The sequence below is a fragment of the Eurosta solidaginis genome, chromosome 3 (assembly GCF_040869045.1).
Source record: "Eurosta solidaginis isolate ZX-2024a chromosome 3, ASM4086904v1, whole genome shotgun sequence".
Taxonomy (NCBI): domain Eukaryota; kingdom Metazoa; phylum Arthropoda; class Insecta; order Diptera; family Tephritidae; genus Eurosta; species Eurosta solidaginis.
The window spans coordinates 286,546,026-286,571,267 of record NC_090321.1 but is presented as its reverse complement, the minus strand read 5'-3'; the positions used below and the strand labels follow the sequence as shown (position 1 = coordinate 286,571,267).

The 25,242-nt window shown below is 36.4% G+C and overlaps 1 protein-coding gene across 1 annotated transcript in view; it reads right to left on the bottom strand.

Moving 5' to 3' along the window:
- The window catches only part of M7BP (Myosin-7a binding protein), a 160,051-nt gene extending 135,822 nt beyond the window's left edge, over positions 1-24,229 (bottom strand). The window contains exon 1 of the mRNA XM_067777248.1: positions 23,711-24,229. The gene's annotated coding sequence lies outside the window, so the exon portion shown is untranslated. The remainder of the gene's footprint in view (positions 1-23,710) is intronic.
- Between the last annotated feature and the right edge of the window lie 1,013 nt (positions 24,230-25,242).

The following is a 25,242-nucleotide window of genomic DNA, read 5'->3' as shown; positions in this document are numbered from 1 at the left end:
AGTATATACATATATATTTTTTTTAAATATTTGCTAGCAAATAGCGAACAAAAACTGTCGGCATGAAGGAAATACAATAAAAAGTTAAGTCATATTAATCAAGTAAATATGCGAGTTTTAATTCTTAATGCGGCTTCAAAGTTTTTTTTTTTTTTTATTTAATAGCTGCACTTATGAAGTCAGTTGCATTGCAAAATCAATACGATTTTAGTTTGTTTACCCTGTACAACAGCAACCTTTTTGTTGCCACAACTTGCACTATCTACTTATTCGTAGCACATATTCGAAAGCTTTCTCCAGCTACCTACTGTTAGCTCTGGGTGTACTTGAGAGAAAACTTCATCGAAAGTTATATGGACGTCTCGCGATATCGACGCCGAGTACGAAAAAAACCCCAGCGGGTTAGGGGGCTTAGAATATACCCGTGGCAGGTATGCCTGTCGTAAATGCGAAATTGGTTCAAGGGGTTTTGTAGCGCAGCCCTTTCAAGGGGTTGTCAACGCAATTTATAGCTTCTCCAACCCAATTGTCAACCTCACCCACTCGTGGCGAATTCTATTTCTTTAGCAACCGAGGCTCTGACGACCCCAAGTTCCTCATGGATATAGGAGGTGGGTGGGCGGAATGGCTAGAAGGTTTCATGTGGTTATACCAAATCGTTTCCGAGATGGTCGGGCAAGTACCTTAATGGAGCTTGTTACTGGAACGTACCGGCCAAGGACCATCAACATCGATAATACTCCCCACAACCTTCGGAGAGTGTCCTTATCGCTACAATAACAACAACAAGAACATGGAAACAAATTTAATGATGCGTTCTAGGAACTTTTATAATGGCCATGCTATGCGAATGAAAGAAGATTATCCGGCACAGAAGGTATAATATCCTGTGAAGCTAGAGGGGAGACTCACTCTCCGAAGGCAAGTGGAGAACAATTTCAATTGCCTTGCTGTTTCCAAATTAGAGAATCAGAACAAACGACTGTAGTGCTTTTTTAAACATTAAAGCAAGCTACATAAACACATTAATCATCATTTACACACATTACTCACGCACTCACATGTAGTCATCAGCAGAAATAGTTACTCACCCACACACACGCATATGGCTATAAGAGAAACATAAACTACAAATAGGTATCATCATCATATATATTATTTCTATTTGCTGTTTTTATGTACGGGACCCTTTTTCGCTCTTATTTGGAATCCAAATCTATAAATAAAGTTTTGGTTGTAAAGATGGAGATTCGGGCTATTAGCGAGCTTTGGGCAATTTTAGTCGTAGTGCTTTTGTTTAGCTATATTTTATTAAAATAATTTGTTAAAAATAAAACACAATAAAACTATATAAATCTAATAACACAAATAAATCTATTTGTACTATGCCACTATTGTGAATATTTGCACTGTTGCTATTGTACGCTAGATGGCAGCGCAAGCTGTAAGTTAATAGAACAGCTGATTTCTGTTGATATTAGATAAGAGACTTTTATATTGGTTGCGCAAGATGCGCACGGGTCAGGCTCGTACATGTATATAGCTAATAACCAAGCAAGGGATACAATTGTTCAGGAATACAGTTTCGCGAAATGACTAGACCTTGGGAGAAATGGATGAACGAGAAAACTGCGAGTATAAAAGCAGCGCAAGCTGAGGAATCAGTAATCAGTTTGATTTAAACACGCTATTAGTTGTGAAGTATAATTGTGAAGTACTACTCTCAAATTAGTCTAAATAAAGACCAGTTATTCCGTATTGCAAACTTGGAGTTATTTATTCGACAGATCAGCGATTCGAACGTTAGTAGAAGGTGCATAAAAATTGGAATTCCCTAAATTCGTTACAATATATAGTATAAGTAAACGCTCAAAATTCAACTGTCGAATTTTCTGAAAAACATGTTTTTAAACTGATCGCGGCTTAGTTCTCGGTGTACGATAAATATGTATAAAGGATGTATGTATGTAGGTATGCAATTTTAACTGTTATTGCATTGTTGATAGTGAAAGTATGTGTGTCATGTATGTATGTGTGTATTTTATGGATTCACACATACAAACCGATAAATGTGTTTGAAGGTATGTACGTCTGCACTTTGTTTTTTTTTATTGAATATGAATGAATCTTTATATGGCTGCTAAAGTTGTTTCAAATTCTAGATCTTGAGGTATTCACACCATAAAGTCACCTAAAGAGGGTGTCATGGTATGAGTGTAATATGTAGAGATTCATAAAAAAGGCATGTACATTAAAAATACTACATATAATATGGTGTTTTTCGAAATCGGAATAAGTAGATTTTTATAAATATTTCTAAAATAAACTGTTAGTAATTGGAATACCTTTATAGATTGAAATTTTCCCTAAAAATGAAATTTCCAAAATTACACTTATACTGCTTTTGAAAAACTTCGCATGAGCATTCGCCCATTTATATTAGATATTTAAACGCTATTAAGTATTAACTATTTTATAGAAATATATAAATGACTTAAACATACAAACAAACATAAATAGGTAAACCTGTAAGTAAAAAAATAGCAGAAAAAATTATTGCACATTTTATTATTATTATTATTATTTATTTTTTTTTTGAAAATACCCGTAATAAATATAGTAATAAAGTTAACTATACTATTTAGAATTTTCGATAAAAAGTAAAGGCGCGATAACCTCCGAAGAGATTTACGGCTGAGCTTCTGTTACAATTTGCGTCGTGCACCTTTCAGTGTTTCCTACAAATTGGCGGGACCGGACCTACATGTTTTACACGGACTCCGAACGGCAACGACAAGGCAGGCAAGCTTTCACTAAGAATTTTTTTATGGCAGAAATACACTCGGAGTGTTTGTCAAATCACTGCCGAGGGACGACCTCGCTTAGAAAAACTTTTTTAATTTTGCTTTGCCCGGAATTGAATTGAACCCAGGATCTTCGGTGTGGGAGGCGGATAACACTACCGAAATGTGTTTAAGATTTTCTGTTATATAAAAAATTTTACTTTACACGCTTTGGACGGAAATTAATAACAAACAATCTTCTAAAAAAAATTTTTTAAAAACTAATTAAATTTTATTTGGTAATAAAAATGAATTGTTCGATAAAATTTAATGCTCAAAGAGGCCTATCGAAACAACTCAAGTCCATAACAATAATTAAACAAATTTAGCCGTTGTTATTGTTATGCTATATTTTTTAGTTGTTTTTTTTTTTTAATTAGAACAAAAAAGTGTCCATAAAATTGCTTAGCAGCCGTCAGTTGCCTTGCTCTAAATTCGTCTTTGTTCTGTCATTCGGCTATCTGAAATTTTTTTAACAATGTGGTCCAAGAAAAAGTGTTGTGTTTTTGCAGTTTTCCCAAAATAGAATTGAGACAAGTCAATAGTTTTTGGTGGATCTTCTGATCAAATTTCTATTAGATATAGTTAAGAAGGGCATATGTTTTAACTCCGGCTTCTAACGACAAATCAACAAAGCGACTGGAAATGTGTAAGGTTTTTTAAGGATAGAAACACATTTGAAAGTTCACTTTCAAGTGGGACTGTAAAACTATTCCTCATTTAAGTGCCACGAAAGGCATCTCAATAACAGACATACATACATACGTACTATATGTACGGTCCGGTTCTTCTGTGAATTTTTCAACTGCAGTTGAAATTGCGCCTCGCTTAAACGCATTGGATTTTACTGCTCATCACAGTTTAAGTGGCCAAGATTGAATTTTTATTCTGAGCTAACTGTAATTTATACTTCCACTGCCTTAGGGGATACTGCCTTAGGTAGTTCTGTTAAGCTGCAAAATAGAGTTCATTTAATGGACATTTATTTTTCTACACCTATTTTTTCAATGCGGGTGACAATTTTACTCGCTTCTGACCGTTGAAAATACACCCGAGCCGTTTCAGATAGCGTGCATCAGCTGTCTTTTTCTGTTTGCTTCACCTGGTGATTCCACCATGCAATGGGTCCAACAAGCTACGGCAGTTTTCTTAAATTTTCTTTTTTATTTTGTTTCAATTGTCATAACAATAACAATCATAAAAAATTATTGTTAAGGCCTTGAGCTTGAATCGAATTCATGGTCGTTTATTAAAGTTTTTAATAAACATTTTGAGAATTTTATACATTTTTTATTAATTTCTAAATTTTAAAATTTTTCGAAAGTTTACAAAAAATAAGAGAAGAAAAATACTATCGAAAAAATTTGCAACTAATTTGTACTGCAATTTTTTTAAACGCAAATGTTTGTGTGTTTGTGTTATAAGAATAATGATGATGCATTCTTTGTTTGATTTCAATGTTAAAATTTTCTCAGTATCGCATTGATTCTTTATTGAATACCGACAAATTAATTGTTGTTGTGTTAGCTGTCGATTTGACATTAAGTTCGTACATTGACTGACAGCTCTGGAGGTTAGTTTGAATCGTTAAGCGTTAAGACGGAGAGGAAAAGTATTTTTTATCGATTCGTTTGCAAATTATGCGCTAGATGAGAACTAACTTTCCGAGTAGTAAAAAAATAAATAGCGTTTGCAATGAGAACAGCTACAACAAGCTAACATTAGCAACAGCGCACCAGCAATTTTATAAATTTTATTCGTGGCGTATTGCCGTGGTGTTGTCTAATCACTGCTATTGTTGCTAGCACTGCTGTGGCTAAATAACTGCAACCACTTCCAATTTACATTTTTTTCCTTTAGTTGTCCTTGGGCTTAGCTGCAATTTTGTTATTTTCTTTCTTTCTTCACTATTTTTTTGCCTTCACATAGATAAATACTAATGGTTTTAGGGTTACCAAATTTTTTGAATGGTATTCCAGTTAATATAACACAGTTTGCAATTTGAGCCAACAATTTACCTAAATTACATCGTGCATAGAGAGATCGTTCTCCTTCAAGGGATACTGCCTGGCAGCGTTCAATAACATTAAACCCGACTCAATCATTAAGGTACTGACTGATCTGGGCATTGAATCTCAGTGGGTGGGTCTTATGCACCAATTGCTGCTATGCAGGGTAGTACATGCAGAACTTGCAGGGGTATCGGTGAGCAGGTTCGTCAGTAGGGGAACTCCCCAAGGTGGAGTCCTATCCCCTCTGCTGTGGGTCTGGGCGGTGAATCAGCTGCTAAGTGACATGGAGGAGGGGAGGGGCTGTAAAGCTATAGCATATGCTGACGACCTTGCCTTGGTGATAAGTGGGAAGTTTCCACAAACACTCTGCGATATGATGCAGGTGGAATTAAGAAGGGTCGAAGCATGGGCCGTTGATTATGGTCTGGGCGTGAACCCAAATAAAACGGAGCTGGTGCTCTTTACGAGGAGGTATAAGATACTACGTCTCTCAATTCCAGTGCTGGCAAACACAGGGCTTAAGTTCAGTGAGTCCGCCAACTATTTAGGGCTCACACTTGATAAGAAATTGAACTGGACACAAAACACCACGGAACGTGTCCGCAAGGCCACGGTTGCCCTCTACACATGTAAAGGGACAATTGAACGGAAATGGGGTATCTCCCCTATGATAGTACATTGGATATACACGGCCATAGTTAGGCCAATATTACTGTATGGGGTGGCGGAATGGTGGCCCGCCCTGAATAAATCCTGGACGGTTCTTGCTCTTCAAAAGGTGCAAAGATCTGCCCTACTATGCGTAAGCGGAGCCATCCGCACAACGCTAACGAAGGCTATGAATGTAATACTGAACCTACTACCCATAGATATAGTAGGCATTAAATATGCAGCATGTGCAGCTATCAGGCTGAGGAAACTGACCACATGGTCGCACTGCAAACATACTGAAATTCTCGACAGATTCTGCATACGAGAATGGACAGATTTCCGCAAACCACATACCAACTTTAACAAGGGATACGAGATATTAATCCCTGAGAGGGAACAGTGGGTGAATGACCCTGATTGGTCCACTAACAGCATTCAGATCTACACAGATGGATCTAAACTGGATAACAGGGTCGGGAGTGTCTATTCGGAACGATTGGAGATACAAAGATCGTTTCGCCTTCCGGATCACTGTAGCGTATTTAAGGCCGAGCTTGCGGCCATACAAGACGCTGTGGACTGCCTTAGAGAGAAGGCCGTCTCTCAGAAGCACATTTATATTTTCTCAGACAGTCAAGCAGCACTGAAAGCCCTTGGCTCTGTCACAGCTAACTCTGAAACTGTAGTAGGCTGTCGCAGATCACTTAACGTGATGGCTGAACAGTTTACTCTGTATCTGGTATGGGTTCCGGGACATAAGGGCATACCAGGTAATGAGATGGCGGATGAGCTCGCGAGAAAGGGTACCTCCCTTCTACTTTCGCCATCCTGGAAGAGGTTGGGCAAGCCGCTCTCCACCTGCAAGCTCAAGATAAAGGAAGCTCTACTGATGGAAGCGGGAGCCAGGTGTAAGCATCATGATAGATGCCACACGGCAAAACTCACATGGCCGGAATGGAATGAGAAGAGATCGCGAGAGTTTCTCACCCTCCGTAACAGGGATATTTCCTTAGTTGTAGGTCTTCTTACGGGTCATGTTTGTATTGGACCGCATGCGGAAAGGATTGGAGTTCCATTTAATGATTATTGTAGAAGCTGCGGCAACGAAGAAGAACCTGAAACTGTTAGGAATCTACTCTGTGAATGTCCAGCGCTCGGTAGAAGAAGGCAACGTTTTATGGGCAAGATGTTTCTCGTAGATCTGACTGATATAGCTGAGGTCAATACACGACGCTTAATTAGCTTCATAAACTCAACGAACTGGTTTGATTAGGAACAAATCCGTGTGGTTTCACAATGGGCATATAAAGGCCTAAGTGTGCCGCTCCAATGTGGACGGCAGCCACTTGAACCTAACCTAACCTTTTACCTAAAACTACTCACCAGCCTTACTTCCATATTTCATATTTTCGCCAATCGAAAACTGGTCTCTGTTTGAGTTTCGAAATCGGAGACATATGTGGTGTTTTGGTTAATTGTGTCCAACTTGAAGAACTCGGTTCAATTGAAATGGGCTATGATCTAAATGGAATTGTAAGAGGATTCAAGGGATTGATAAGCGCAATAAAAAGCTGTATAGCCTTACAGCTTTCTCAACCCAATTATCAACCTCACCTAGCCGAGGGAAATCCTGTGACAAATGTGAAAGTATCATACAAATATTTAGCAGGCGAGGCTCTGGCGACCCCAAGTTCGGGTTGGTACCTTAATGGTGCTTGATACGGGAACGTACTGGATATATGTTCAGATAAGGACAATGAACATGGAGAACAATTCTCAACACCTTCGGGGAGTGTCTTTATCGCTTCAACAACATGGGCTTGTAAGCTGCGAAATATTATATACATATATATATTTATATAAAAATGAAAGCCATCTTTCACAAATTTAAAATTTTAAAATTTTGAAAAACTTTCTGAAAGGGTTAAGATTTTTTTCTTTTTGACATTATAGTCCGGTTCTTTATGAGATAATTCAATCAGTCTTTCTTAAATACACTTTGACTACAGCTACTTATTTTGAAAACAATTTTTTTCATCTCTCACCCAAATTGGGAAAATGTCCTGGGCCACAGGTAATATATTTATGCGTCTAAAAAAGAGGAGTCCTCAGGCCAATAACCCCAAAACGCTTAAAGCAGGAGAGGTGGAAAAGGATCTCGAGAACCTGAAAGTAACGGCATATGACGGGGGAAAAGGCGCAGTGGCAGAGGTGCACGATCAAATCAGTGGTGCTGAGAACTTTAAGAAGAATCAAAATATGCTAAAAGCAGGAGCGGTGGAAAAGGACCACGAGGACCTGGAAGTAGCAGAGAAAGAAAGAGTAAATGCGTAGATGTGGAGGTTATGGAAGTGGACCTACAGCTCAATGATGCTGCGAGTCTAACAAAGACGCTTCGAACAGATGAGGGAGAAACGGACCTCATAACTCGGAAAACAGCGGGAAAAATCCTTTACGGCGCTGCGAGTCTTACAGATAAACCTCCAACACAGAAAAGTGGCATCGAGCGAGCTCCTCGTTCGTTTGATGTTGCGCTGATACAGGAGCCGTGGCTCTCATCTGGAGGAAAGGTTTCTAGACTCAACGCTCAGCGTTTATTACGCAAAGACGGAGAGCAGGGTTAGTGCTGCATTCATGGTAAAGAAACACCTATACTCGTGCATGCTATCTAACTTCAGCACAGAAAACCTAGCGGTAGTCGCAATAGAGAGAAAGAAAGAACCATCCCTTATCCTGGCATCCTTCTACATGGCCTATAACGTGGAAGCCCACCAGAGGAGTTAAAAAGGATGGTGGATCAAGAAGGGTGCAAAGGACAATGTGCTTGATATCACATTGAGCTCTGAGCAGGATATATTGGGATATGAATGGAGAGTCCTTGACAGGCCATCATTCTCAGACCATGCATATATCAGCTTCAGAATCCCCCTAAAGAGGGTAGAGAAGGCGAAACCCTTTAGAAACCCTAGGGCAACGGACTGGTACAAATTTCAGAAATGAGTATCAGAAAGACTGTTTAATGTGGCCACATAAATCGTTCCCGAGATGGTCGGGCTAACACCTTAATGGTGCTATGGTACCGGAGCGTACCGGATCTGTATCCGGCAAAGGATCATCACATCGATAACACTCCCCAAAGCCTTCGTGGAGCAACCTTATCGCTACAACAAAAACAATAACAAGGTACCAGGATTAGTGACAAATACCAAACTTGAATGGGCAATGAAAACGTTTGCTATGTTCAAATCGCTGGGCCCAGATGGAATATTCACTTCTATGCTGCAGATGGCCGGTAACACGATTATTGAATGGCTAGGAATAATCTTTGAGGGTTGCAAAAAGCCGAGAGCCAGTGGCACCATTATAAAATGATGTACAACAGGGAGCACCTAAAATCTATGAACTTTTGGTGATAGAAAATTAGAATTAGAACATATAATTAAACTTCGATAAAAATATATATCAAAAATGTTATCTTGGTACAGTTTTGCATTAAACCAATTGATGTAAATGTGTACTCTTGACATAAGAGCCTTCATTCACTTCAGTGAGTGACAGTGAACCGAAGTGCAATTTTTGGTATTATATTTTGGTGAGTGGGATCAGGTGGAAAACGATTTAAAATCCCTTGGTGTGACCAATTGGCGCCGGTTGGCAGAGAAAAGAAGCGACTGGCGCGCCTTGTTGGACGGCCATAACCGTTTAAACGGTTAAGCGCCAATTAAGTAAGTAAGTAATAGTGGTGAGTGTGAAAGTCAGTGGCTGTTACGCAAAGTGTCATGGCGTCATCCATAATATGGCCCTTAATTTTGATTTGAAACCATACCGTTTATAATTTAAACCCAACTAAGCATAATAATTTTCATAAATATTTTCACAATTTGAATTCTAAACCAATAGGGTTCGGTCTTAAAGGTAGTCCAGAAATGTTTTGAATTTATAATCGAATCCTACTGCGTATGAACCATCTGTTACATGAGTTGATGTCTTATATTGATAAGAGAATTAAATTTATCAAAGATACTTTTATTAATTTAAAATTTTTTGCTTGCCGTTGGCACAACATCCCGTCACTGATTTTGAGGTACAATAATGCGAATAAGCAATTAATAAGTAAGCAGACATGTGTTATATATATATATATATATATAGTTGTGTCAAAGGTTGCAACGGAATAATTACAGGAATTTATGTTGCTCGTTCGAGTTGGTTTCTTTCTCATTAATCTCAGGCCGAAAATCGTTTTTAATTGTCATAAGACAAAGTTAAACTCAAATACACACATATACATATAAATGTACGTTTGAATGTACGTTTGCATGTATGGTACATATGTTTATATGAAGTTACTAAAGTTTGCGCTTCTTAAAAGTTCTATCCCAAATAAAAATATAAACTATGTAGGTAAACCAAACTCGTTTTTGCTAGCCATTTATTTGACAATCATTAATTGCAATTACAAACTTTCTTTTAAAGTTTGAGTATGATTTACATTTAATTTCTTCATGTTTTTATTATCAAATTTCCATGAAATCAGATCAACAATTAAATTTTCTCTTTGACTTTGTTTTTTTTTCTTTTAATATCAAGTCAAATGCTGCCAATGGTTATTGGCAAAAATAAAAACATAAAAATGCATATATACATACATACACACATATTGGCATATAGTTTAAAACTGTAATTATTCGTACATGATTAGTGAATTGAGTACATGACAGTTCCTAAGATTGTCTAGACAGCTTAGCCAATGAAGACAAAATACATTAAATGTATAGGGGATAGTTACCAAAGAGAACCAAATACCTTCCAAAAGATAACAGTTTTTCAAATTATTTAGGCAATTCATAAGGTACCATCTTATGCCCATTGTTTTAATAAAATTGTGTATTAGAAACTATGGAAATTACTTTAAATTAAAAACCAGGGCGAATATATACAAAGTGGTGGTAAAGCGAATTTAAACCAATTCGCCGTATATAGGAACGCCACGTCAAAAGAAAGTCTGCTTTGATTTCGATTAACTGACAAATTGCTGAACCGAGGCGCTACTTGGAAAAGAAGAAGAAACCAGCTGATGGGATGACAACACCTTGCACTTAATTCGGCTTGCTTAAAACTTTAGAATGATAAGGGCACCCTTGTGAGTTGCCTAGTTATTGTTGAAAGTTAATATAAATAAATAGGAATACAAACTTTGATAATAATTACGATTATGAAAATAGTTTCGAAACATTGCGAAAATCATCCCGAAGTAGTATTTAAATGATTCCGAAAACAACGCTGAAATTCCTGGATAGTCTCGAAGTGATCCCGAATCAATCATAAGAACACTTCAGTTATTCCGATATTATCCCGAAATATTTCCGAATTTATCCCCAAAGCAAGTCCTCCATGAGCCAAAGATAGTCCTTACATGATATAAAAAATAGTACAGAAATGATCACGTAACAACATTAAAATTACAAAAACTAAAGTGAATGCGTTTGTAACACTTCAACCATCGTAGGAGTGCGAGTTCAAATCCCACTCCCGGCAGAAAAGGCTTTGAAGAGATTTACAAGTTATAATCGAAACAGCTGTCGCTTTGCCCGTCCTGATGTCATGTTTAAATTTTTCCCAAATTATTAAATAAATTAACCGATAAACATTTCCGTAATTATTTCGAAATCGTTCTGAAATAGTTCAAATAATCCAGACAATACTTGATTTCCAAATTATGCCAAGATAGTATCTAAATCCCACTTTCCCAAAAATATCGAAGTGGTGAAAAAAAGACCTTTGTGGACTTTTGCATACTTTCAAGTGCGCTTTAGTGAAATTATCGAAAAAACAACAAAACCGTGCCAAGCTTCAATTCATTGGAGGTCATGTCTCTCAACTACTCACAACTTTAAGCCATATTTTCAAATGTTGTTTTGTGATTAGTAAAGGTATGTATGTATATTGTGTCCCCATTAACCAAAAAAAAAAATCTCTCCACCTTTGTTTTGCTCACAAGTTAGTCACCCTAGCTACAAATTACATAGATTTGAAACTAATTGTGTACAATTGAAATTTTGTTAAGTCAGTCACAAAATTTCCCAACACAATTTCTTGCATTAAACAAATATTCGCACACAAAAACGCAAATTATGCACAAAAAAACTTAAGGCGAAATTGCACAATTTTAGAGCTAACAGCGCGCCCTTAGCGCTATAGCAGTTACTTAAAATCCAACCCACAGACGGACGAACGGACGGACGGACGGTAGCAACTGCCATAAGCAATATAATGCAGGCGCGGAAAGGCGGTTAATTCGTTGGCGCTGAAATTCAAACGTGCAACTATTTGAAATTATTTTAAGAAACTCAACCGAAGGCAATGCCAAATAGTAGGAGACTTGCAACAAAAACGAATGCATAAATATGTATATAAAGATATTATGTGAAACTTTGTGGAAAAATGAAATGATAATAAGTGCCGTTAGTTTCTAAAGTAAGGCACAATGAAGCGCGAACCAATTCGCACGGCTAACTTTTTTTATTGCTTGTTGTAAAAATGGCACAGTTTCTGGGTTGTTAAAGTTTTAATAAAACCTAAAAAAATAATAATAAAAATGTAAGGTACAACAAAAAAAATTAAAATAGAGATACAAACATAAATAAGTAAAATGAATGAAGCGAAACCAATGATAATTTCTGGCTCAGACAAAATTGTTTTGTTGGTTGGGTGGGGGGGGGGGGGGGGGGGGGGGGGTGTAAGAAGGGCTAAGATAAGCATACAAGCAATTATGAGTGTAATAGTTGTAACAATGAATGAATGAATGGGAGCCACACAAGAAAAAAGGCTAAAAAAAAACTTGCAATCACAATTTTAATGCACTCACCGCGCAACGCTTAATGCGGCCGTTACCCACCGACGTGTGCCGTACGTACGGACATTTGTCTTACGAAATACGTTTGACCGAACCCTCAAGCCCGTAGGAATCAATGTGTGCGTCTGTGTACATGTACATAAGATATTTGTGTGTGTATTGTTTACAGATAAGCACTGTTGCCATTGACCATTTTGCATGTATGCTTATGGAAACATCAACATTTTCCAATTTAATTTTTGATGTTGTACAAGGCTGGAATTAATATTAAATAAATATAAATAGATTAGATATATATAATCTGCACTTTTACATAATTATTTCGAATTATTTTCACAATTTTTCAAACTTTAATTAGGTGTTTTTGCATAAAACTGGTAACAGTCAAAAATGGGCGCACAAAAGTTTACTAGGCAACTCTGTCTAGTGAGAGAGCGATCAGCTGACACGTTCTTACGGAAAAAATCAAAATTGTTTTGATTTCTACGTTCCGGGCTACGTACGTACGGGCGTTGCACGTCGGTGAGTTTTCGTTTACATTGCACACTCATAAGATAGGTCGTGTCAGCTGACACGTTTTTTCTACGTACGTTCGTGAGTAACCACGGCTTATGCGGCAGTTATTAAAGTTTGAAAAATTGTGGAAATAATTCGAAATAATTATGTAAAAGTGCTGATTATAAATATTTAATCTATTTATACTTATTTAATATGTATTCCGGCCTTTTTAAAAAAAAAAAAAAAAATATCAAAAATTAAATTGGAAAAAGTTGATGTTTCCATAAGCATACATGCAAAATGGTCAGTGGCAACAGTGCTTATCTGTAAACAATACACACACAAATATGTTATGTACATGTACACGGACGCACACATTGATTCCTACGGGCTTGAGAGTTCGGTCAAACGTGCTTCGTACGACAAACGTCCTTACGTACGGCACACGTCGGTGGGTAACGGCCGCATTAAGCCCTGATCCGCAATCTCTGCTCCTATTGTTTTTGTTTTTGTATCAGACGCCAGCACCAAAGCAAAGCTAACAAAATAAGTCAGACGATTGCGATAAGAGCACTGTGGGGTATAATTTTAGCGATTTATTTTCCCAAGGTAAGCAATTTCCATTTTGTTTTTTTATGTTGCTTTGATAAATATTTTCACGTTCGAGCATTGTTTTTTGCTTTTTTTAACCCTGCAATGCAAACGAATAAATTGTTTGATTAATCGAGTTGTTCAGCTTGGTTCCTATAATGTGAAAATTAATTGAAATTCTAGACACATACAAATATATGCAAACAGAATAGAAGGGCCCATTCTAATCCATCCAGTTCTTAACTAATTTTGATTTATTGGCACTTTAAATTGTAACGGGCTCAACATCTCGTTCTAAGGTTACAATAGAATAGTGTTACTAGCAGTTAGGCGACTCACTTTCCTTAAGAAGTTGAGGATAATATCTCGACCGAGAAAATTGCCTTAATTCCTTTCTGATTGCCTCTAACTGATAGCAAACCTGACTGTAAACTGGATGGGTAGGAGGTGCGCCCTTAGTATTTCTATGTTTCGGGACTGAATTGCTCCACCTATTCCACGACTACGTGTTACGGGATCAGCTCAAACAACATTTTGCTAACATTGCTTCAGTGCAGCAAACAAAACGCTAAGTGATAGAGTTCGGTAAAGGACTTCTGCACTATAAACAAAGTTGCTGAAGATGTCCAGGTAATCACTACGTAAACTATAGTGAGTCTGACTTTCACGGTAAACATCCCTCTTGGGGTGTTGGAGTTACATCCCCAGAACTTGCCTGCAATGCGTATGTACACCATTACTACGTTCGTAGCCCTGGATACCCTGGTACTGTCAACAAGTTTTCTCCATAGTTGGGATACTCTTACCAACAGTACTCCAAGGCGATTGATTTTGTCCCGCTGGAGAAGAGAACTATAACTGTCTTGCCAAGATTGCTATTTGGTCCTTTCAAAATTTTCCCATGCAATTATGACGATGTCATCGTGTATCTCTGGCGTTCACGGTCATAACTTGTACCGTGTCGCTCGAATACTGGTTTCTACTTTCCTTTTACGAAAAGCATAATAAATCTAAATAAAGATCGCAGTACATCGAGGCTAATTAGTGTCTACCCACACTCTGTTGTGGACTGTGTTGTCAAAGGTTCCTTCTATGAGCAAGAAGGCGCAAATAACCACTGATCCTCACTCTAAAAGTGGTGCTGAAGACGGGCTGATCGTGATATAGCGGATTTCGATGACAGGTGCTCGACCCTATTTCATTATCTATGATTTTTTCCATTGATTTCTGAGCATACAATCTTCGACTGGCTTTATTAAATAAAACATCGTCGACTTGAGAAAATAAACTAGGTACTATTTATGTATTTGTTTTTTGGGGTAAATTTTAAATCATAGCCCATAGTCAAAGTGACCACACAAATTTAGTTGAAGTATAAAATTGTCTGATTTGTTACATATCGCACACCTATGTAGATCAAAAGGGTGCTACTCAAAAATATGAAATTTCGAAATTGTGAGTACCACTGGCCTCCCCAATGCAATATCTACCAAACTATGTGCACGTTTAATTAATATCTCCACTACACTGGCTCGGACGTCTGGGCCCGTATTACGTGTTACGATCCGTGATCGAAACTCATTTTTAAATCACAATAGCTCTGAAATGGTGGGTCAGATGAATGGCAAATGCGAGCTAGTGACAAATAGTAGTCGTTAGATCCATAAACTATTATAATTTTTAGAAATAGTTTCACAGTTGCATAATTATCGCTTGAGTGAAAATAGCTTTCAGTCACTGATCGTCTCACGTAATACGGGCCATGTTCATAGCGTTTTCTAATTTTGACGATTTTTTTAGTTGATTCCTGTTTTGATCAAATACACGATATGTACATACATATGTACATACATATTTAGACTTTTGTTAGTGATTTTTTATTGTTTCAAACTGTTCGGTTTAAAGTTACATTTTGGTAGACACAAACGACATTGACGCCTGGGCGAATTTGGCCGAACATTTGGTACGACTAAATGCAATGCAAAAGTACTCAACACAAAAACAATAATATTAAAAGGGGTTAGCAGTATTGCAATTACATTGTTACTTGTTTACAATATTTTTTTTTAACTTTTATTCAATTTTTATTTATTTTTTCTTCGTTTATTGCACGCTCGACTAACCCATTTGGCTTTCAATCTTATGACGAACATCCCGCAATTGAATACAGATTGTAGCTGATGATGGAGTAGATATCAAAAACAGATGTTCATATATTAGGGTGTGACATTTTGAAGTGATGGTTAGCCGAAATTTGATTTCTACTTACATTTTGAAGAGTAATTTGTGATCGGGCCTTATTTAATATTATTCTTTTCTACTTTTAAGTGAAATATAAAGATGTTTTGGAAATCCGTCCCTCAAACGTGCAAAGCTACTCAGCACACTCGGCGTACAAATGGCGTACTTTTATTTTACATTTGATTTCCAACCAGATATTAATTCAGTTAAAAAAAAAAAAAAACAAGCTTTGGTAGCATGAGTTAGCATGGAAAGCCCCATGTTGTTGGCTTACATTCAATAACCTCCATCAGTAATTTTGATGAAAATCAGTTTTGGGTGGTAAATCATGTGTGCCTAACCTTTCATAAATTACATTAATGTGAGGTTGAAAACTTAAATGATATTAACTTTTTATAAAAGGCAAAATTCTCTTTCAATAAATTTGTTTATTCTCCGATGTATGTACTTGTACACATGGTATTATAACTTAAATCGGATACCCTTACTTATGTAAAACTAGCTTTACCAGGCGCACGTTGTAACGCCCGAGATCGAATGGATGTTGCGTTTTTTTCTGTTTTGTTTGTTGATAATTTAATTTATTGTTCTGTAAATTGAATTGAATTTTGTACGCATATTTGGTGAAATTTTCTGTTAAAACATTTTATTCTTGTATCTTATTGTATCTTATTTTATATTATTGTATTGCTTTTACCGCTGATGATTGTTGCTTTGATTACATTCCGAAGAAGCATGACTGGTGAGTCAACTTTCAAAGTTGATATATGCGCAGGCGTTCCTTTTGGTTCTAAGGAGTATAGAAATTCATTTGGATAATTCACAATTTTATCTTCATCTGTAACTGTGTCGATCGATTTATATTTCGTCACTTCACCAGGAAATTGATTTTGAAAGCGATCATTGATTTTGTTAACATGATCATTTTTGGGAGCTAAGATAGTTCTTTCGCATAGCCAAAAAACAAAAGCATTTAAATTTAAAATTCTTAATTCTGAAATATGAAAAACTTTCGTCTTGATCGAAGGAACCTCGAGCCAAAATTTCGTGATGATCGAAGTATAGCAAACACGTTTTCCTAGGGAACACATACACAGAATTTAATTTTTATAGAAGACTAGCAGACCAGACAGACGTTGTTAGGCCCTAAATTTGGTCTATCTGCATACATCTTAATAAGCTCTTTCCGTCTAACTCTGCCTCCCCCCTCTTATATTTTTCTTAATCTTTTATTCACTCCTCCCTCCGCCTTTTTCGATTCATCTATCTCTATTTCGCCTCACTCTATCTCTTTCTCTGTCTCCTTCTCCTACCCTCTTTTCTCTTCTCTCAAGTTCTTCTCATTCTCCTTCATTTCTTATTGCCAGTCCCAGAGGGTGGTCCTAATCCCAGTCCCAGTCCGTCTCTGGTCTAGCTCCCGGAAAAAAGGATCGTAAATACTAATACAGGCAAATTAATACACCAAATTTCAGGCAAATCGAATAGGACGTACATAGGTACATATATAGGTATGTGGGTATTATTAATTCATGTGTTTATTTCGGCTTCACATGCTTATTTATCAGTTTTGCCAGGTTGATGCTACTAAATCTAATATTACAATGGAAATTACTTTAAAGCTGTCAGCAATAATCGTCACTGTATGGTGGTGGTTTACAATGTTAGGTCTCTCCCGTTCGTCGCCTGCTCCGGTGTTCCACAAGGAAGCATTCTGGGCCCAATTTTCTTTGTCTTGTTTATCAATGACATTTGCTCTTGCTTTTCTACAGTAAGATTTCTGCTGTACGCGGATGACCTTAAAATATATTCTATAATCAATAGCCTTCATGATTCCGAATTGATGCAATTAGATTTGGATAAATTAAGTAACTGGTGTAAAAATAATCGGCTAACACTCAACATAAGTAAGTGTTTTCATATTACTTTTTCGAAACGTATGAATATCATTGATACCTCATATCATATATCTAATACGCCTTTGTCGCGGGTAAGTGAAATTAAGGACTTAGGAGTAATTTTCGACTCGAAATTTACTTTTGCAAGCCATATTAACCTTTGCATTTCAAATTCGTATGCCATGCTGGCCTTTGTTAGGCGTGATAGCTTGGATTTTGCCGACCCTTATACACTTAAGCAGTTATTTTCGGCATTTGTGCGTTCCAAGCTTGAGTATGCCTGCTTCATTTGGTCGCCATACTACAGTTGCCACATTGTAAGAATTGAACGCATCCAAAAGGTATTTTTAAAATTTGCATTACGCAACTTACGTTTCTCGGAGCCTATTCCGACTTATGAAGCGCGATGCTTATTGATTAGTTTAAAATCAATGCAGAGCAGGAGAACAATTTTGTCGCTGTCATTCGTTTTTGATTTGTTTCGGGGTGATGTTGATTGTCCCGTGCTCCTTGAAAGGATTCTAATAAACATTCCAGCTAGAGCTCTGCGTAGCTCGGAGTTCTTCCATCTTGGTATTTCTAAAGCTCTTTATGTGAAAAATGCACCAATTACTAGAGCTTTAATTGAGTTCAACAGAATTGCTAGATTTATCGAGGTAGATTTTTCAGGTTCGAAAGATCGCTTTTTAAGTTCTTTAACAACTCTTTATAAATAAAGTATTTGAAGTGTTAAAATTATTGTTTAATATATATATATATATATAAATATGTCTAAATAGCCTATAAGATTTGTATGCTGATTGGCTTAAATAAATAAATAAAAAAAAAAAAAAAAAAATAAAAATACCTTTCATTTGATATCCATAATACACATTGTACAGGTATCCGGGTCGAGGTTTTGGCCTATATCTCAAGACCCTTGCCACTCAGCGATATAAAAATTACTCTGCAGTAAAGCACACATCAACAGCTTTCATTTGCTATCCATATTACACACACCTTCTAGGGGTATCCGGGTCCACGTTTTGGCCTATATCTCGAGACTCTAGCCACACAGCGATATAAAAATTACTCTGCAGTAAAGCACACATCAACAGCTTCAATTTGATACCTATAATGTAAAAACACATCCTAGTATTACCCTGATCCACATTTTGGCCTTTTGCTCGAGACCCTATTCACCCAGGGATATGAAAATTACCCTGTACTAAAGCACTCATCAACAGCTTTCATTTGGAATCCAATTGTATAAAAACATTCTAGGGGTGCCCTGGTCCACGTTTTGGCCTATATCTCGAGACCCTAGTCACCAATAGGTATGAAAACTACCCTGTAGTAAAGCAGTCAGCAACAGCTTTCATTTGATATCCATATTGTATAAACACATTCTAGGGGTGCCCGGGTCCACGTTTTGGCCTATATCTCGAGACCCGAGTCACCCAGGGGTACGAAAAATACTCAGTATCAAAGTACTCATAAACAGATTCCATTTGATACCCATATTGTACAAACACATCCCAGGATTACCCAGGTTCACGTTTTGATCTCAAGACCCTAGCCAGAACGGGATAAAAAGTATCCCATGTCCGTTCCCTGGTTATAAGCTACCTCTCCACCAATTTTCAGCCAAATTGGTTCATCCGTTCTTGAGTTATGCGTAGTGTAACTAACACGACTTTCTTTTATATAGTATTTTTCTAAAAAAAAATCATAACTCAAGAATGGCTAAACCGATTTGGGATTTCAAAATCAACTAACCATCACCTCTCCTTCCTGTATCTTTCCTAAAAATTTCATGGCATCTTTCTATCCGTTCTCGAGTTATGGAGTGACAATCAAAATGTACACTTCTTTTTATATATATAGAACATTATGAGTATAGAAAAATACTATTTTGATTGAGCAAAAATTTATACATTTTTACCATGAAGTAAGGGCTGTTGTGGATCTAGAACAAATTGGTATTGAAAATGGGCGAAATGCGACCGTAACTATGCCTGAAATTTGGAAGGTGGATTGTCCTTGATATTATATTAGGAGTAGATGAAAATCATCGAAAGGTTTAACCATAATAAAAGGTGCGACATACATATTTATAGTATGCTTCTTCATGAAGAGGTTAAAGACAGTTTTATAAGAATATTTTATGGCTATAACTGTTTGTTGTGAGAGTAAACTGATCGCTGAGGAGCCACGTCGACTTTTTAACAGTAGCTCTGAAAGCCATATAGGTATGCTTGCAAAGTGAAATTCGCCAGCGTTGGTATTTTTGGCAAGGGAGCGTGGCACCGCCCCCTTTTGGGTAGATACTTGCTATTGTCACCGATTAGGACTTCTACTAAGCTGACAGAACTATTTTATTTATAACTAATGTAGAGAATATTTGTGTACACCCTAATGAATTAATGTCAAGCGATTCCATGGAGTTGCACATTCAAATAGTGAAACCTGGCTTCAAACACAAACAAAATAAATAAAAACAACAACACTGCATTTTTCAAACAATTTGATATGAATTTCCGCATTACAGGGTGTGACAGGTGTGCTGCATTTGAACTTACCGTTAAGTCTATTGCTGTTTTTTGTTTATTTGGGGTTAAAACGTCAATATGAACGTATTTTTACATACACACATGAAGCTGAGTCACAAACACTCATTCATCAATACGTTTTAGGTTGCAGGTTTACATACATAGGTTGGCTTGAAACTGACGATGTTTTTATTTGTGTTTGACGCACTTGAATTAATTTTTGTTATCATTTTATTTTATTCAGTGCGCACGCATACAACGTACTTGAAACATACATATGTATGTCCATATGTATGCATGTACCTATTTATATATGACAATGAATTATTACCGCTTCAACGATTTTCATATAATCACGGAGTTTGTGTTTTTGGTGTGAAAAAGTTAATATTCCTTGCTTAAATCCAGCCATTTTATTAATACATATAATTAATTCAATAAAATTTTTATTCATATACATTTTATTATTAAATTTTTTTTGTTCCATCATTCATTCACAATAACACCGACTACCAATGCCGTTGGTTGGTTACTCGTCCGATCACAGTGCATTGGCGAGCTTAAAAGTTGGCAACGATACCAGTGGATCGTGCAAGTGATCAACACCATCAAAGTAATGAGATGATTGAATTGGAGAGCGCAGAACTGACAAAAGGGCACCAACAAACAAGACGAGTGGGGTTAATTTGCCTGTTTGCTTTTTCTGTTTAAAATTCAATCGCACCATTGTGAATGATGACTAAGTGTGATATCTTATCTGTCAACTGCCTGACAGGATATTCAATATGGCTACTTTTTAGCGTTTTGACAGGGTGTTCAATATGGCGGCGCCTATCTTCAGCGGGTCATAGAAAGAGATACAGAATGAGACAGCGATAGTCAAATACAAATCAGGTGATCCAATCACTTTGGAATTTTGACGTCTATGCAGAAGATATCACACTTAGTTATCATTCACAATGCTACGAGCATTGAGTTTGTCGTTGGCGCTGAAATCAGCTGTCACTGAGCGTCAAATTGTGTTTTTTTGATTATGATTTTGAGCCGAAGCGACGCGGCGTCTGTGGTATTTCAATTATGAATTCAAAGTGACTTGAATGAGCATTAGAATTGAGTTCATACTTTATACAAACGTAGTATGCAAAAATGTAGTTAAATTATAGAAACAAGTTTTTGGGTTTTCCCTTTCGGACGCATATATGTAGAAATGGATATGTACATATGTATGTAAACTAAAGATCACCTAAATAGGTTCAAGATTGAAAATGCGGCTCAATAGTCTAAGAGTCCCTGACTGCCAGACCTTCGTCATTTTATAAAAGCTGACACTTGTCAGCACACCTCTCCACCTGGCATCTTTAAAGCCAAAAATATAGACCCCACTTTCCCCATTTTATCAAGTCTGATCTCAAAAATGTATATATCTCGATTTGCTCCAAAAAAACTTAAAACAAACAAATTTTTTTAAAGATACAATTCTGAATCCAAACTGCTACAAAACTTTAAACACGAAATTTTTCTAGAAATTCTGATAAAATTCTTTAAATTTTTACAAAACTTTAAAAAAATTGGAAATTTGATTTATGTGGTTTTTATTATAAATTAAAAGAAAAAATAAAATGAAAAATATTAAAAATTCGCAAATTACAAGTAAATACAATTTCAGTTTCGAGCCTATTCATGTGTTCGGCAGTGTAAATATTAAAACAAAAAGGCAATACAATAAATGATGATGGGAATTACGAAGGGAGAAAATACTAAAACAAATTAATCGGTTGCGCTTGCGGCTAACAATAAGACCGATGGTTACCACCCTATCGACTTCCAACAGCGATTCACTATTGTCGGCGATTTAGAAAATGAAATTGCTTATGAAATCAATATTCAATGCTCGTTTCTTTTTGCTGGAATTTTATTAACAGACGCAGCAGCAGCTTCAAAGGCATTGATGGGTCGACATGTTGTTTAGATGATCGGTTGGTGGGAAGATGCGCCTGCAGAGGTCCATAGTTGAAATGGTGGACACTTGTTTGGTTTACTATTCCGCTATGTCCAAATGTTCAATAATATATAAATAACCATTAAGTAAATAAAAAAACAAATTAAGGAAGAAATTTCTTTGTTCAATTTGGTTTTTATTGCTCTTCCGTATGAATAGAAAAATTACATAAACAACAAATCAAATGCTGCGGTCATTGCTTAAATATGAGGAAATTTATTTTTGTAGCATTTGTCGAAGCTTTGCCAATATCTCATTAAAGAGCGTTGAATCAAAGATTTATCTAAATTTAGTCATAATCAAAAGTTTATTTCCGATTCAACTTATGAGAAGAAAATGAATGAAATACGCCGAATAATCAAGTTTTTATTGCCAAGTTTTCTTTGTAATTATGTGGGAAAAACGGTTGAAAAGGCTAATTAGCAAAATGCAAATACAGGAATCGAGACTTCTACCAAAAAAAAAAAAAAAATGTGCGAAGCTCATGTTTGTACCGTGAAATTTTTGATTAAGGCAACATCGTAACTGTGGGCTGCGGGTGTCTAATGGTAGTTCATAGTGGGATGGCATCAAATGTTTAGCTTGTTTGTTCCTCGGGTTGCTCTGGACAGAAGAGCTTAAAGCATTGCCAAATTGTCTACTAAGGCATCTGAAAAATTATTTTTCCTGTGGCTCTATAATAAAAAAAAAATATTTTCAAAAGAGTCAAAATTTGATGGATTTGATCATATATCAAAGTAATCCACATCGAGAAGGAGATCGGATGCTTCTGATATTCTAGTATTCTTAAGATGAGGCAACTTATATTAAGTGATAAAACAGTTTTGGGTAAAAATTTAAACTTAACTCAGAAGTCAATAAGGTTTTCTCTATAAAATTTAGCTCGATAAACTGCGTTGTATATATTTAATGAAATTGGATTGTCCTCATGCTAATATAAATCATTAATATTTTACCTCTTGCATTGAAATTTTTGGCACTAACACGAAAATGTGAAAGCTTTTGACACAGAGTCATGGTTTAGATTAACAAAGACAGAAAAACCCAGAAAAGACAAAGACAACAAGACAGGGCTAAACGAAAAGACGGGGTTTTGTATCACAAAGAAACCTTAACGAAGATGTGAAATCCCATTGAATTAACGACCCGCTAAAGCTGACAAACCTTTACCTTACCAGGGAGAACCCGGACGTTATTAATCAATGTCGCATGCACGCATGTGCAAACCACCACCTCTTCTGAAGTGATTCAAGAGCGCAATACTTAGTTCCATTCCTTCACGGCTTCAATTTCATTTTTTAAATTAATAAAATAATAGCTTCGGGATTTAATTATCTACAAACTTAGTTAGAATAGGATTTAGTTCGCTCCTAGGCTGATACGAATTAATGCAAACAACTCGCTAAGCTATAATCACATCATCTCTTTGATGTGACCTTGTGGAAATTGTCTTTATTGAATCGTAAGGCTAATGCTCGTATACATGTACATATGTACGTATGTATGTATGTGAAACATCAGCCTTTCCCTAATGTGCATAAGACATTCAAGCGTTGGGCGTTCTTTGTTCTTAAATGTACATGAGGGCCTTACCTTTCAATGGAATTTCGCTATGGGCCAAATGCTCCATTCCACTTATGCTTCTTGGATCCCTTATTGTTGATGCAGATTGTGGCTGTGCAAATCAATTGCTGTGTTGCCAATTTTAATCACATAAAAAAGAAATACACTTTGAAACTTCAAGAACTTCTTGAACACCTTTTAACATACATAGATTCATCTTATTGCAAAATCACATATGTACATATATAGGGATGTATGTATGTTTGTATACGAAATTGCTTACAATCACTCTAAGGAATTCGCCCAACAAAACTTTGAGTTTTCACTTTATCTGAATATTTTTTTGAATTATTATTCATTTGATGGTAAACACCATTAACTAATAAAATTATATTTTTCAACAAGAATTTCACCCCAGAGGATTTTCACATTTAAATCATAGAATCACTTAAAAAATAGTAAAAAGAAAAACATTTTAATACAGCGCTCCAGACAACAACGAAACTTTTGTTTAGCAAACAACTAACTGACGAAGTCAACAAACGTACGGACGAACTGGTCTGGCTGACATAGTCGTTTGGTTGCTTGGCCACAACCAAAGTTAATGTTATACGAGCCAGAAGAGAGAGCACGTCAAAGAGCATAGTAACGAAGGAGCAATGGGCGCAATATGCATAGAAGTAAGTACATATGTACATATGTTTGTATGTTGGGTAGCCACTAAAATTTTAGCCATACATAAGGCTTATTTCATTTGGCCAAAAGGTTTACAGAAACTTTACACCACGGACTCATTCAGTCTATGTGAGGTCCTCATAGACCGGTAAGTTCAACCAAAGAGACCTTAAATATTCCTTAAAAAACTCCCTATATTTCGGTTACCCTATCATAAAGTTAATATAAGGTTATCTTAAGTTTAAAGTGAAGCTTATATAAGACATTTTTATTGGCATTAAGTAGGATAAAGCAACCTTACCTTAAGGCTGATAAGCATATTTGAGGTAAGTTTTCACAGTGAACCATTGACAGACAGCCTCTTAGCGAAAACTCATCAGCCTTGCAAATGCAGTTCAAAGTCGGCATAAAGCATGTAAGTTCCATCCCACCACTTTGTTGAAACAATTAAAAAACACCACTACACAAATCGAAAGAGAACTCGGCCTAACACTCTTCCTAGTTACATATGTATATCGCATCAAGTATGACCCGTTCTATGAAAAGGTGGCTTATGACTCAAAAAAGAAATTGCGAGGAGAAACAGCTTTTAACAGCTGTTTTTTTTTTTTTGTTTTTTCATTTATAAGCCACCTTTTCATATACCGGGTCACATATATATTTTTTCTATTATTACAATAAAACATGTTATTCGGTGTGACCAACCTGCAAAACCACAAACGAAAGACAAACAGGGTCGAAAAATAGTTTATCGCTATGCTTTACAATATAGTACAAATTTAATAATTTTCATCAAATTTTTGTTTTATCACAATGAAACTTTGAATCATAAAATGAAGTTTCACCCAAAATTCGACATATGCTACAAAAATTGGTCCGCTTCAAAT